The sequence below is a fragment of the Panthera uncia genome (genome assembly GCF_023721935.1).
Source record: "Panthera uncia isolate 11264 chromosome C1 unlocalized genomic scaffold, Puncia_PCG_1.0 HiC_scaffold_3, whole genome shotgun sequence".
In the NCBI taxonomy this organism is placed as follows: domain Eukaryota; kingdom Metazoa; phylum Chordata; class Mammalia; order Carnivora; family Felidae; genus Panthera; species Panthera uncia.
Window position 1 is genome coordinate 62,788,872 of NW_026057584.1, and position 10,886 is coordinate 62,799,757.

Sequence of the window (10,886 nt, forward strand, 5' to 3'; positions counted from 1 at the left end):
GTTAGTGGCTGAATTTTTTAAAAGATCCAAAAGCAGGAAGTGGGCAACTTGAATATTCTAATTTGCATATTCATGTCAAACCTGTGTTGCCAGGACTCTGTTATTTCAGAGACTGTTGCCAAGGGCCCAGCTTGGAAGGGCCTCCGCATGTAGGGGGGCACCTGGGCCTTTGCAGAGGGCTTCACAAAATGAGAATACCCCGCCGTTCCCCTTCTTTCTGCTGCTCTCCGGTCTTCCTCTGGTGGAATGAAGGACAGCTTCTCTAAGTGGCTGATGTCACCCATCCGTGTGCCTTTCTCCATGAAGGTATTCACGTGCAGTGAGCTGCAGGCACAGGATTTGGAGATAGGGGTATTTTTCTTTTTATGTCTGTGTTTTTGATCACCTGCTTGGTTTGTTTGTTTGTTTGTTTGTTTGTTTGTTTTGAGAGAGAGAGCATGAGAGAGGAACAGGGGAGGGTCAGAGAGAGAGGGAGAGAGAATCCCAAGCAGGCTTCTTGCTGTCAATGCAGAGCCTGATGCAGAGCTCCATCTCATGAACTGTGAGGTCATGACCTGAGCCGAAATCAAGAGTTGGACTCTCAACCGACTAAGCCACCCAGGTGCCTGTCACCTGCTTTTTTTTCTTCTTTTAAATTACACTTATCATTGTTTGTGCTCTGTGTTAACCTGGGTTATCCCAGGTGCTAGCAATAGTGGGGCAGGGAGCATGATGGTTTTCCATCAGACACAGGAAACTTGTACTTTTACTATGTTCTCATAGCAATGAACTAGAGGAATGTCGGATTTAGACGGCCTAAGAGGAAGAATTCTTCAGTAAGATAAGCTATTAAACAGAGAAATTAGTTTGTTTTGGAACATGCTAGATTTCTATCCATTAGAAGTGATACTTCTTAGGGGCAGAGGGACGGATTATGTTCCTTTCCAGGAAGAGCCAACAGAAACTGCAGGACCCTTCCTGGAATCCCAGGGGTTTTATGAGCACCAGGTGCCCCCTAGTGTCCAAATGGCACCAGTGGGTTTGCATGCTTTAATCCTGACAAAAACATAGCACAGGTGAGGGAGAGAGGAAGGGGAATTGCAATTGCTATTTGTTCCCTGGGGCCTGGCGTGTTGCAGGGGAGGAATAGAGGAAGGAAGGAAGGGGACCAGTTTCAGGAAGGCATAGTGTCTTGCCCCCAGACCACTCTGGGAAAGGGCCGACCGAGGCTAGGGCTTCCTCACCAAGTATCACCATAAGAACAGGTCCATGCAGTGGAAAGAGCCTGGGATTTGGGAATTAGAGACACTGGAGCTCATCTCCTAACTTAACCTTTAACCAACAGTGCGACCTTGGACCGAGCGCTTGATCTTTTTGATCGTGGCACCTTCTAGGTGGTGGCAGGAGTAAGTGTATTTCAAGGTTAGGATGAGAATGAGGCAAATATGTGAAATCACCTGCTACCTGACCCCCTTTGCCTCTTGCCTGTCCCTCCTCCCCAATTTGAAACTGCTTCCCAGGCCCAATTCGCTTGACACACAGCTACACGGGCTGGGTTCATGAATATGCTATTTCCATTTATAAAAATATTATAGGGGTTTGTGGGTTTTTTTGTTTTTGTTTTTGCTGTTATAACTGATAATTAAATAAAGTAAATCTCCCTTAAACTTGGCCAAAAAACAAAGCAAAACAAAACAAACAAACAAAAAAAACACCTCATGCAATCATTTCCACGTGAGATGTGGCCTTTTGGCTTTTGGCAATTGTAAGAAAATGCTGAGCATTCAAACCTGCGCCGCCTGCCGGCTGAATGAGGTAATCCCCTAATGGGCTTCCGTGCAGTGTCTGGGAACGACTCTTCTGAAACGAAGCTTCTGGCTTCATTAAAAGTCATAAATATGTTTCCCTAGCGATCCACTCCAATGTAATATCAACATATTTTCCTGGAAAATCTCAAATCTTAGCTTCTAACTTTCTCTTATCTTTATTTGGGGAAGCTTTTTTTTTTTTTTTTTTTTTTTTTTTAATCAGGAGAATTTGGATTAATTAGAAAAGACTCTCCTCCTTTCCAATTTTACCATGGAGGAAGAAAAGAGGGATTATGGGTAGCCTAGGTAGCATAGGTAAATGTGAAAATATTTTACAGACTAACTTCTCTTACCATAGTCTTAAGTCTTCCCTAGAACAAAGGAGAATAAATTAGAACACATTAATAAGTCATTTTGAAAAACTTGCCTTGTGTGTGAGAGGAAGGGGCAGGAGGAATGGAGACATCCATAAGTGTCTAATGAACTAGGACTGAGTTCCACCTCAGTCAGGTGTGTGTGTGTGTGTGTGTGTGTGTGTGTGTGTGTGTGTGTTTGGGCATGACAGTCAATGTCTCTCAAATCTCTGGTTTTCTCAGCTGTAAAAAGATTCGTTATAATAGCACCTACTATAAGGTTGTTGAGATTACATGAGATAATGCATACATTCACATAAAAAGTGTTCAGTACGTGGTATGTCTTTCTACTGTCATTCATTCACTTTCTTTTTGTGCTTATTTTGGGTTTGTGATGTATCTTTTGCAAGCTTCGTTGGCAATTTACAGAAGGAACAGGTGGTCTTACTTCACTTCCTGCTGAAATGTAAGAGAGTTGTCACTTTAACCATCTAGGGATGAGATGTAGAGGGAGGTCTTATGCAATCCTGCAACAGGACATTTTGCCAGCCCTTGACTTGGCTCTAGAAACAAAAGACACAAAGGAAATGCTCATCACCTAACTTAGAGCCAAGGACAATGCTAACTACTAGGAAATATGCCAGTACTTATACTTGTAGGCATCATCAGATGTAGCCTCTTGTCAGCACACTGCTTCTGGGAGCTGAGGGGGCATCCAAGTAGAGTGTCCCACTAATTTGTTCTTGGTTTTGATTTTAAATGGAGACATTTGTAACAAAGAGCCATAAGTCAGGTGCCCCAGTGATGTTTCTGTTGTCATCCCCAGGCTGCTTTGTCACCTAAAGAAGGACCTGGACCTCTCAATTTTGAACCCCCCCCCCTTTTTTTTTAATTCCATAGTACCCTTGTCACAGTGTTCGGGTTGAGTGTGATGGCTCAAGTTCAAAACCCAACCACAATATTTCCTGTGGTTTCCACTGCATTTCATTACACAGTGCTAAGAAAGTACAGGGGGGAAATGTTGTAGTGTCATTACTTGGGAGAAAGGCAATAATGTCAGTGAATTTATGGTAGCACAAACAATATCAGACCTAAATTCACCAAAGATTTTGTATAAGAACCTGTTCTTACATCAAGATGATTGTGGTACTTATTTGATGATAATTTTCATAGTTCGAAACTCCATATGGAAGATCAAGTGAGTTTACTTCACTCGTAAAAAATAAAACTTCTCATTGCTGTGGCTTAGATAGTCTAAAAATATACACTTATAGAGCAAGATGGACCCTTAGCAGCATCTGGTGCTGGTGGCTGCCTCTAGGAGGCTGTCCAGAGTAGAAGCTGATTGTCCTGACTGATACCCCCCAGCTCTAGATGCTGGGTAAGTTGAGTATCCTACCTGAACTCTACTCTTCTTCATAGCCACCTTGCAAGGTTGTTATGTGAAGGTTAAGTGAGGTATTCATGCATGCAAAATAATTAACATAGTGCCACGCATGCATAGTAGTTGCTCAATACGTGGTATTATTGTTATCATCAGCCCATTTCTGCAGCTCTTCAGGAATGATGATGTTAGGGGTCTTAGATGTGTATAGGTCACTCTCTGGGGTCAGTCTTCCTTCTGTATCATGGAAGTCTCTTATCTTTCTCACAAAAGAAGAAACCCAGGTCTTATCTGAGCCTTGCTCTGTTGTGAAAATGACAGATAATCTTGTTGCAGTCTTCCTATCTTTCAGGACTCTTGTTCCTTTTTTTTTTTTTTTTTTGAAATTAGAAGATGAGTCAGAGATCTGAAGGGTCTTACCACTCTGCTTCTCCAATTCTAACACATGTCTAGTAACTGGATGCCTTGTCAGGCCAGTCCTCTGTCTTTGTCATAGTACCTTAGGTAGGACGCAGTGGGTGCTGAGAAAATGGTGACTGTTTGTGTGGCTGTTTTCTCCTCCACAGGTGTTGGTTCTTCCTTTCATCATTTTGAGTGCTCCACTCTGAATTTAATCCCTTCTTATCACACTTAACTTATAGAATTGAGAAGAACAAAAATCAGAATATTGCTCTTGTCCTTGTCTCTGGCCAATCCATTCAAATAATGGGCCAAGATGGGGCTGACCTACAGCTAAGTTCTACCATGAACCTTAGATAATTTGAGAAGGTTCCAACAAAATAAACAATAACAATAGCTGACATTTATTGAGCTAAGCTTGACATGCATTCACTAATTTAATTCTTATAACTGTCTTAGGTAGCTACTCTTGTCATTCCCAGTCTGTAGAGGAGGAAACTAGGGTTTAGAGAAATTAAGTACTCATCAATAGTAAAGTCAGTAGTAAAGGCAGAACTGGGTTTTTGACTCCAGCAGCTCAATCCAAGAGTTCTTTCTTTTCTCTTTCTTTCTTTCTTTCTTTCTTTCTTTCTTTCTTTCTTTCTTCTTTCCTTCCTTCCTTTCAGAGCTCACACAAGCAGGGGAGGGGCAGAAGGAGAGGGAGAGAGAGAATCTTAAGCAGGCTCTACCTCCAGTGCAGAGCCTGCTTGATCACATGACTGTGAGATCATGACCTGAGTTGAAAACAAGAGTCAGACACTCAACTAACTGAACCACCAAGACCCCCGAGAGTCTTTGTTCTTAATTACTTGTGAAGCACTTCTAGAAAGGTATATCACAGTTTTTAAAAGGTATTCATTTGGGACAGATGCTTAGAAGCAAGAAGGCAGAGTAGGTGAGCTGACAAGGATTGCTTTACTCCATAATTTTGCCCAATCAATGTGATGTTAATACCATCATATGGCTCTCTAACAAAGTAGCACAAACTTTGGCTTAAACAACAGAAGTTTGTTGTCTCCCAGTCCTGGAGGCTAGAATTCTGAAATCAAGATGTTGGCAGGGTTGATTCCTCCAACAGCTGGGAGGGAAGGCTCTGTTCTAGGCTTCTCTCCTTGGCTTGTAGATGGCTATCTTCTCCCCTTGTCTCTTCATATTGCCTTCCTTCTAAGTGTACTTGTCTCTGTGTCCAAATTTCCCTTTTGAGAAGGACACCTGTCATATGGATTAGGGCCTAACCTAATGACCTCACTTTAACTTGATCACCTCTGTAAAGACCCTATATCCAGATAAAGTCACATTCTGAGGTACCACGGCTCCAAGCTATCTATTTATGTGGAGGGGACACAATTCAGCCCCTAACGGCTCCCCTCTGTCATTTCAAAGTAGTGATCCGCATCGTGACCCCATCTCCCCATAGCAGGGAAGTGGTTTACTTGACAGGGAACTGTCCAAGAGAGTTAGCTTTTGGAATCAAATAGGGCAACTTTGTTAATGCCTCATTTGCCACTTTTAGGCTATACCTCTGAGAACTCACCTACAAAAATAGAAAGGACAGGTTTAAGAAATAAAGAAAGAAAAGGAATGTTTCAGTCAGTGGCTAATGTTTAGAAGCTCTTGACTGTTGATGATATGCAACAGACTCTCAAACACTGTTAAGGAATCAGATATCCCTGAAAGAGGGAGAAATGCTTTCTAATTGGTTTCCTAAAACAGTTAGTTAGTCTCTCATAGAGGAGAGACTTACCTTCTGAATCACTTATTAATGATTTGGAGATCCTGCTTATAACCAGTAGAGTTGGTCAATAGCGTTATACTCTTAAGAACTGCTTATAATCAACACAGTTATCTCATTTCTTATTTTATCCAGGGTAAGGATTGTTGCACTAAATTAGAGAGGAAACAAGGCTGTAGGAAATACAAATTTTAAGATCTATTGAATGAAAGGATAACAGCACCATGATTAAGTCAGGGGCTGAAGAAGTAAAATGACGAACTCACAGCTGTCTATTGCCTCTGGCTGGGCCAGATTTAGAAAGGAAACTGTGAGCATTTGTTTTAAATATTTCTACTCTTTCGTTCATTGAAATTTGAATGTGTTATTGAGAAAAGTAGAAAAAGTGTGTAGAGTCTAATACTGCTACCACTTGTGTAAGAATGAGCACAAGGAGGAAATCTATATATTGGTATTTAATCTACATGTCCCAGGGGGACAAGAGCTCCTAGCTAGGAACTAGAGGACTGGTGGGAAGAAAAGTAAATTCTCACAGTATATTATTTGCAGAGTTTTATTTATTTAAACAATATCCATTTTTAAAAGTCAGTCCATGTTTTGGATAACAGCATACACACAACTAAACTAGTCATGGACACACAAGTTCCAAGTTCCTTCCAGCCTCCCCTTCTCTGTGCTGGCCCCGGGGCTGCCTCTGGGCACTGTCTCAAGTATAGTTTAAGTTCATCTGGAAGCCTATAAATGTGGCTTTGAGCACCTTCTTCTTCGTCCTTTTCAGGCTAAGATGAGCTTTCCAGGATTGAAGAAATGAAGTTTCAGACCTTATAAGAAGTGGGATGAGAGGCATTTGGGTTCTTGCTCTGTCAGATTTCAGGGACTGGAAGTTCTTAGCTGTCTATCACTGGAATGTGCCATATCTGAGTAAATCTTAGGAGTCTTAGGTTTGTGAGAGTCTTGAAATGTCAACCAAGTCAGCCATTCTGGCTCACTTGAATTCCTTCTCCAGCATCTTCCCCGCAACGGCTCTCCTCCCTGTGATTGCCTATCAGCCATGCTTGTTCTTCAGTCAAGCTCTTTCTGGCAAAAACAAAAACAAAAACAAAAACAAAAACAAAAACAAAAACAAAAACGCTCCTCCTTTATATGGTGCTGAACTTGAACTCTAACTAACTTCTACTCCTGACCCTGGTCCTATTGTTATAGCCCCCTGGAATAAGTTTAATTTCTGCTTTCACAGGGAGGACTCTTTGAGTGACTGCTCTGTCTCCTGTTTCACAGGCTCTTCTTTCAAATACCTCCAGAGTCTTCAACTCTGTTTCCACTAAGCTGCTTTCAGATAACCTTGATCTCCTGGACACCCTCTTTGGAATGTCTGTGACTACAAGAGACTGGGGTTCCCAACATTTTACCAGTTCTCTGAGCAGCTGAGAGTACAGATAGACATCACCAACCTTAACTATATATTGTAAATTTAAAATTTAGGGGTGCCTGGGTGGCTCAGTCAGTTGAGCATCTGACTCTTGATTTTGGCTCAGGTCATGATCTCTCTGTTTGTGAGTTTGAACCCCATGTTGGGCTCCTCACTGGCAGTGTGGAACCTGCTTGGGATTCTCTCTCTGTCCTTCCTCATGTCCACATGTGTTCTCTCTCTCAAAATAAATAAACTAAAAAAAAATAAAATAAAATAAAATTTAAACCAAGGACAAATGATCATTTATTTATTTTTTCCTTGCAAGGGTGGTGGGAGGGGGTAGGCTGTTACTTCCTACCATTACATCACACTGTTGACTCTCTTTGAACTATTGCATAAAATGCCTCGGTATTTCTACAACGTGGCTCTGAATCCCATGCTTGTTTTTTAGAACCACAGCAGAACCCTGCCTCTTTCTCTATATCATTTCACCTTGTTAGCCCATGGCTAGAACTCAGATTTGAAACCCAGATTCTATATTCTTAGGTATTCCCCTGGTGGGTTCACAAACTGCCTCTTGTGTCTTCATCTAAATCAATGATAAAAACTGCTCCTCTTGGGGACAGAACTCAAATCGGATTCAATTCTACTTTGGAATTAGAGTGTTCAATGTGGGGAAGGGGCCCACAGAAGACTTGAGTACTTGGAGAATTTTCTGACCAGATATTTATGTTTATCTCAGTTGAATGAGCACTGGAGTTTGTAAAATATGAAGATGACTGTTTGTATTTTTTCTCATGAAGAAAAGCCCTGTTTCTTAGAAAGGTGTTAGCAGCTAGGGGTGGAGAGTATGTAGAGAAATGAGAAGAGCCTGAAGCCCTTATCAATCATTTCTCTCAAGGGCTCAAGGACATAGGGAAGGGGCCTGGAGATCACTGGCCAGGAGATTTGTCTTATGATTTCACCAGTCAGAATTTTAGAGTTTCTCAATTAGGATGGCTGCAGAGTTCCAGAAAGAACTTTAAAGTTTTAAAATCCACTGACTTTTCTTTCTCTTTTTAAATTATTTTTCTTGAGGGGAGAAATCATATTTTAGGGAATTAGAATTTAGGAATCATAGATCATTAGAGTTGAAAGAATCTTGGCTACTAGGCTCCTCATTTGTGAAATGGAACAGTAAAAGCACATGTTGTGTAAATGCTATAAAAACTATATGAGAACATTCACAGACAACACTCTGGATGCTGGTGTATTTTAAAGGTTCAGTGAACATGAACCGTTATTATCATGATGGTTTCAGAAAAAGCAGCTTTTTCTCCCCTCTCTTCTCTCCGCTGACAGATTTTGGCTCAAAAATAATGAAGAATATTCTATTAACCAGAGCTAATCAACAAGGTAATTAAAAGGTGGTCAACCTACCATTCTTCAGTGGTTTTGGAGCAGAAACTTGTCAGACCAGGAATGTTGCTAGTGGGAATGTCTCTGTGAGAAATACTAGCTTGCATGTCCTCTTCCCGCCAAGTCAGAATGTCCAGCTACCTATGGGATTATCTTGGGTCGCAGTGTGTTAGTGCTATGAGGCCCTGACCCCTTTCCAGCTAAGATCCTCTCCTTTTCTCTCACTAGTATTCCCAGGGCTAGCACTAGCCACAGTGACTACAACAGTCCACCCCTTCCCCCCACCCCCCCAGTGGCACTTCCAGAATCACTTCTGGAATTGACAAAAATTGACAAAACTACAGCCATGGGGAAACAGTATTTGTGGGATGCTAGTTTTCTGTCCTCTTTCCTTTTTCTGATCTTAAAAGCTAAAAGATTCAAAGAGTTGGTCTTGGGTCAATACAGATAATCCAAGATTAGCAAAAGTTGATTACATATAAATTATTCAAACTAACAATAATAGTAACAACAAATAAATAAAATTGATAACAACTAAAAAGAAAAACAAGAAGGTAAAAAAGGAAATCTAGAGATTTTAGTTAGAAAGCTTCAAGGACCTGAAAAATGGTGTATAAGTACTTTTGTTATTTTATAAGAAGTGAGAAGAATTTTATTTATGTTTGTTTATTTATTTATTCATTTATTTATTGTAATGTTTTTATTTATTTTTGGGACAGAGAGAGACAGAACATGAGCAGGGGAGGGGCAGAGAGAGAGGGAGACACAGAATCTGAAAGAGGCTCTAGGCTCTGAGCTGTCAGCACAGAGCCTGACATGGAGCTCAAACTCACAGACTGTGAGATCATGACCTGAGCTGAAGTTGGATGCTTAACTGACTGAGCCACCCAGGTGCCCCAGAAGTGAGAAAATTTTAAACTAGAATAGAGGAAAACAAAAAAGAATATATATACTCAAAATTATGCATCATGCTTATGCATAATATTATTGCCTAGGCAAGACTCATGTTAGATTAATTTAATAAAGTTTTTTTTACAGGCCCAGTATTAAACTTTGGAAAAGTACTCTGTGAGAGTCAGTTTCAGCACAGTGGCTCTGAGTGTGAGCTCTGGCATCACACTGCTTGGGTTTGAACCCTGGCCCACATTTACAGTTAGCAGTTAGCTTGGGCAAACTGCCCACGTCTCTGTGATTTCCTTTCTCCATCTCTAAAACAAGTATCTAATATCCAAAGATATAATACACACATATTATATCTAATATCCAAAATATATAAGGAACTTCTTCACCTCAATAACAAAAACAAATAACCCAATTTAAAAAATGGGCAAAGGCCTTGCATAGATATTTCTTCAAAGATGTACAAACAGCCAATAGGTAAATGAAAAGGTGCTCAATATCACTAACCACTGATGATCAACTAATGCAAATCAAAATTATAACGAGGTATCTGGGGTGCCCGGGTGGCTCAGTTGGTTGAGCGCTGATTTGAGCTCAGGTCATGATCTCACATTTCATGAATTCGAGCCCCACGTCAGGCTCTGTGCTGACAGCTCAGAGTCTGGAGCCTGCTTCCGATTCTGTGTCTCCTTCTCTCTCTGCCCTTCCCCTGCTCGTGTTCTGTCTCTCAAAAATAAATAAACATTAAAAAAAATTAAAACAATTATAGTGAGGTATCAGCTTATATTTGTTGGGATGGCTGTTATCAAGAAAAAAAAGATAAGTGTTGGTGAAGTTATCGAGAAATTAGAACTCTAGTGCACTGTTGGTACAAATATAAAATGGAGCAGCTGCTATGGAAAACATTGTGGAGGTTCCTCAAAAAATTAAAAAAAAAAGAAATACCACATGATCTAGCAATCTCACTTCTGGGTATGCAGCCAAAAGAATTAAAATCAAGATCTCGAGATATTTGTACTCCCATATTCCTTGCAGCACTATACACAACAGCCAAGATGTGGAAACAATCTAAATGTTTACCAATAGGTAAACTAACAAAGAAAATGTGATATATACATACAATGGAATATTATTTAGCCTTAGAAAGAAGGTGATCCTTTTATACGTGACAACATGGATGAATCAGGAGGACATTATGTCAAGTGAAATAACCCAGCCACAGAAGGCCAAATACTGCATGATTTACTTACACGAGGTACATAAAATAGTCAAACTTATAGAAACAGAGAGGAGGGGCACCTGGGTGGCTCACTCAGTTAGGCTTCCGACTTCGGCTCAGGCCATGATCTCATGGTTCATGGGTCGGAGCCCCGCATCAGGCTCTGTGCTGACAACTTGGAGCCTGGAACCTGCTTCAGATTCTGTGTCTCCCTCTCTCTCTGCCCCTCCCCCGCTCCCACTCTGTCTGTCTCTGTTTCTCAAA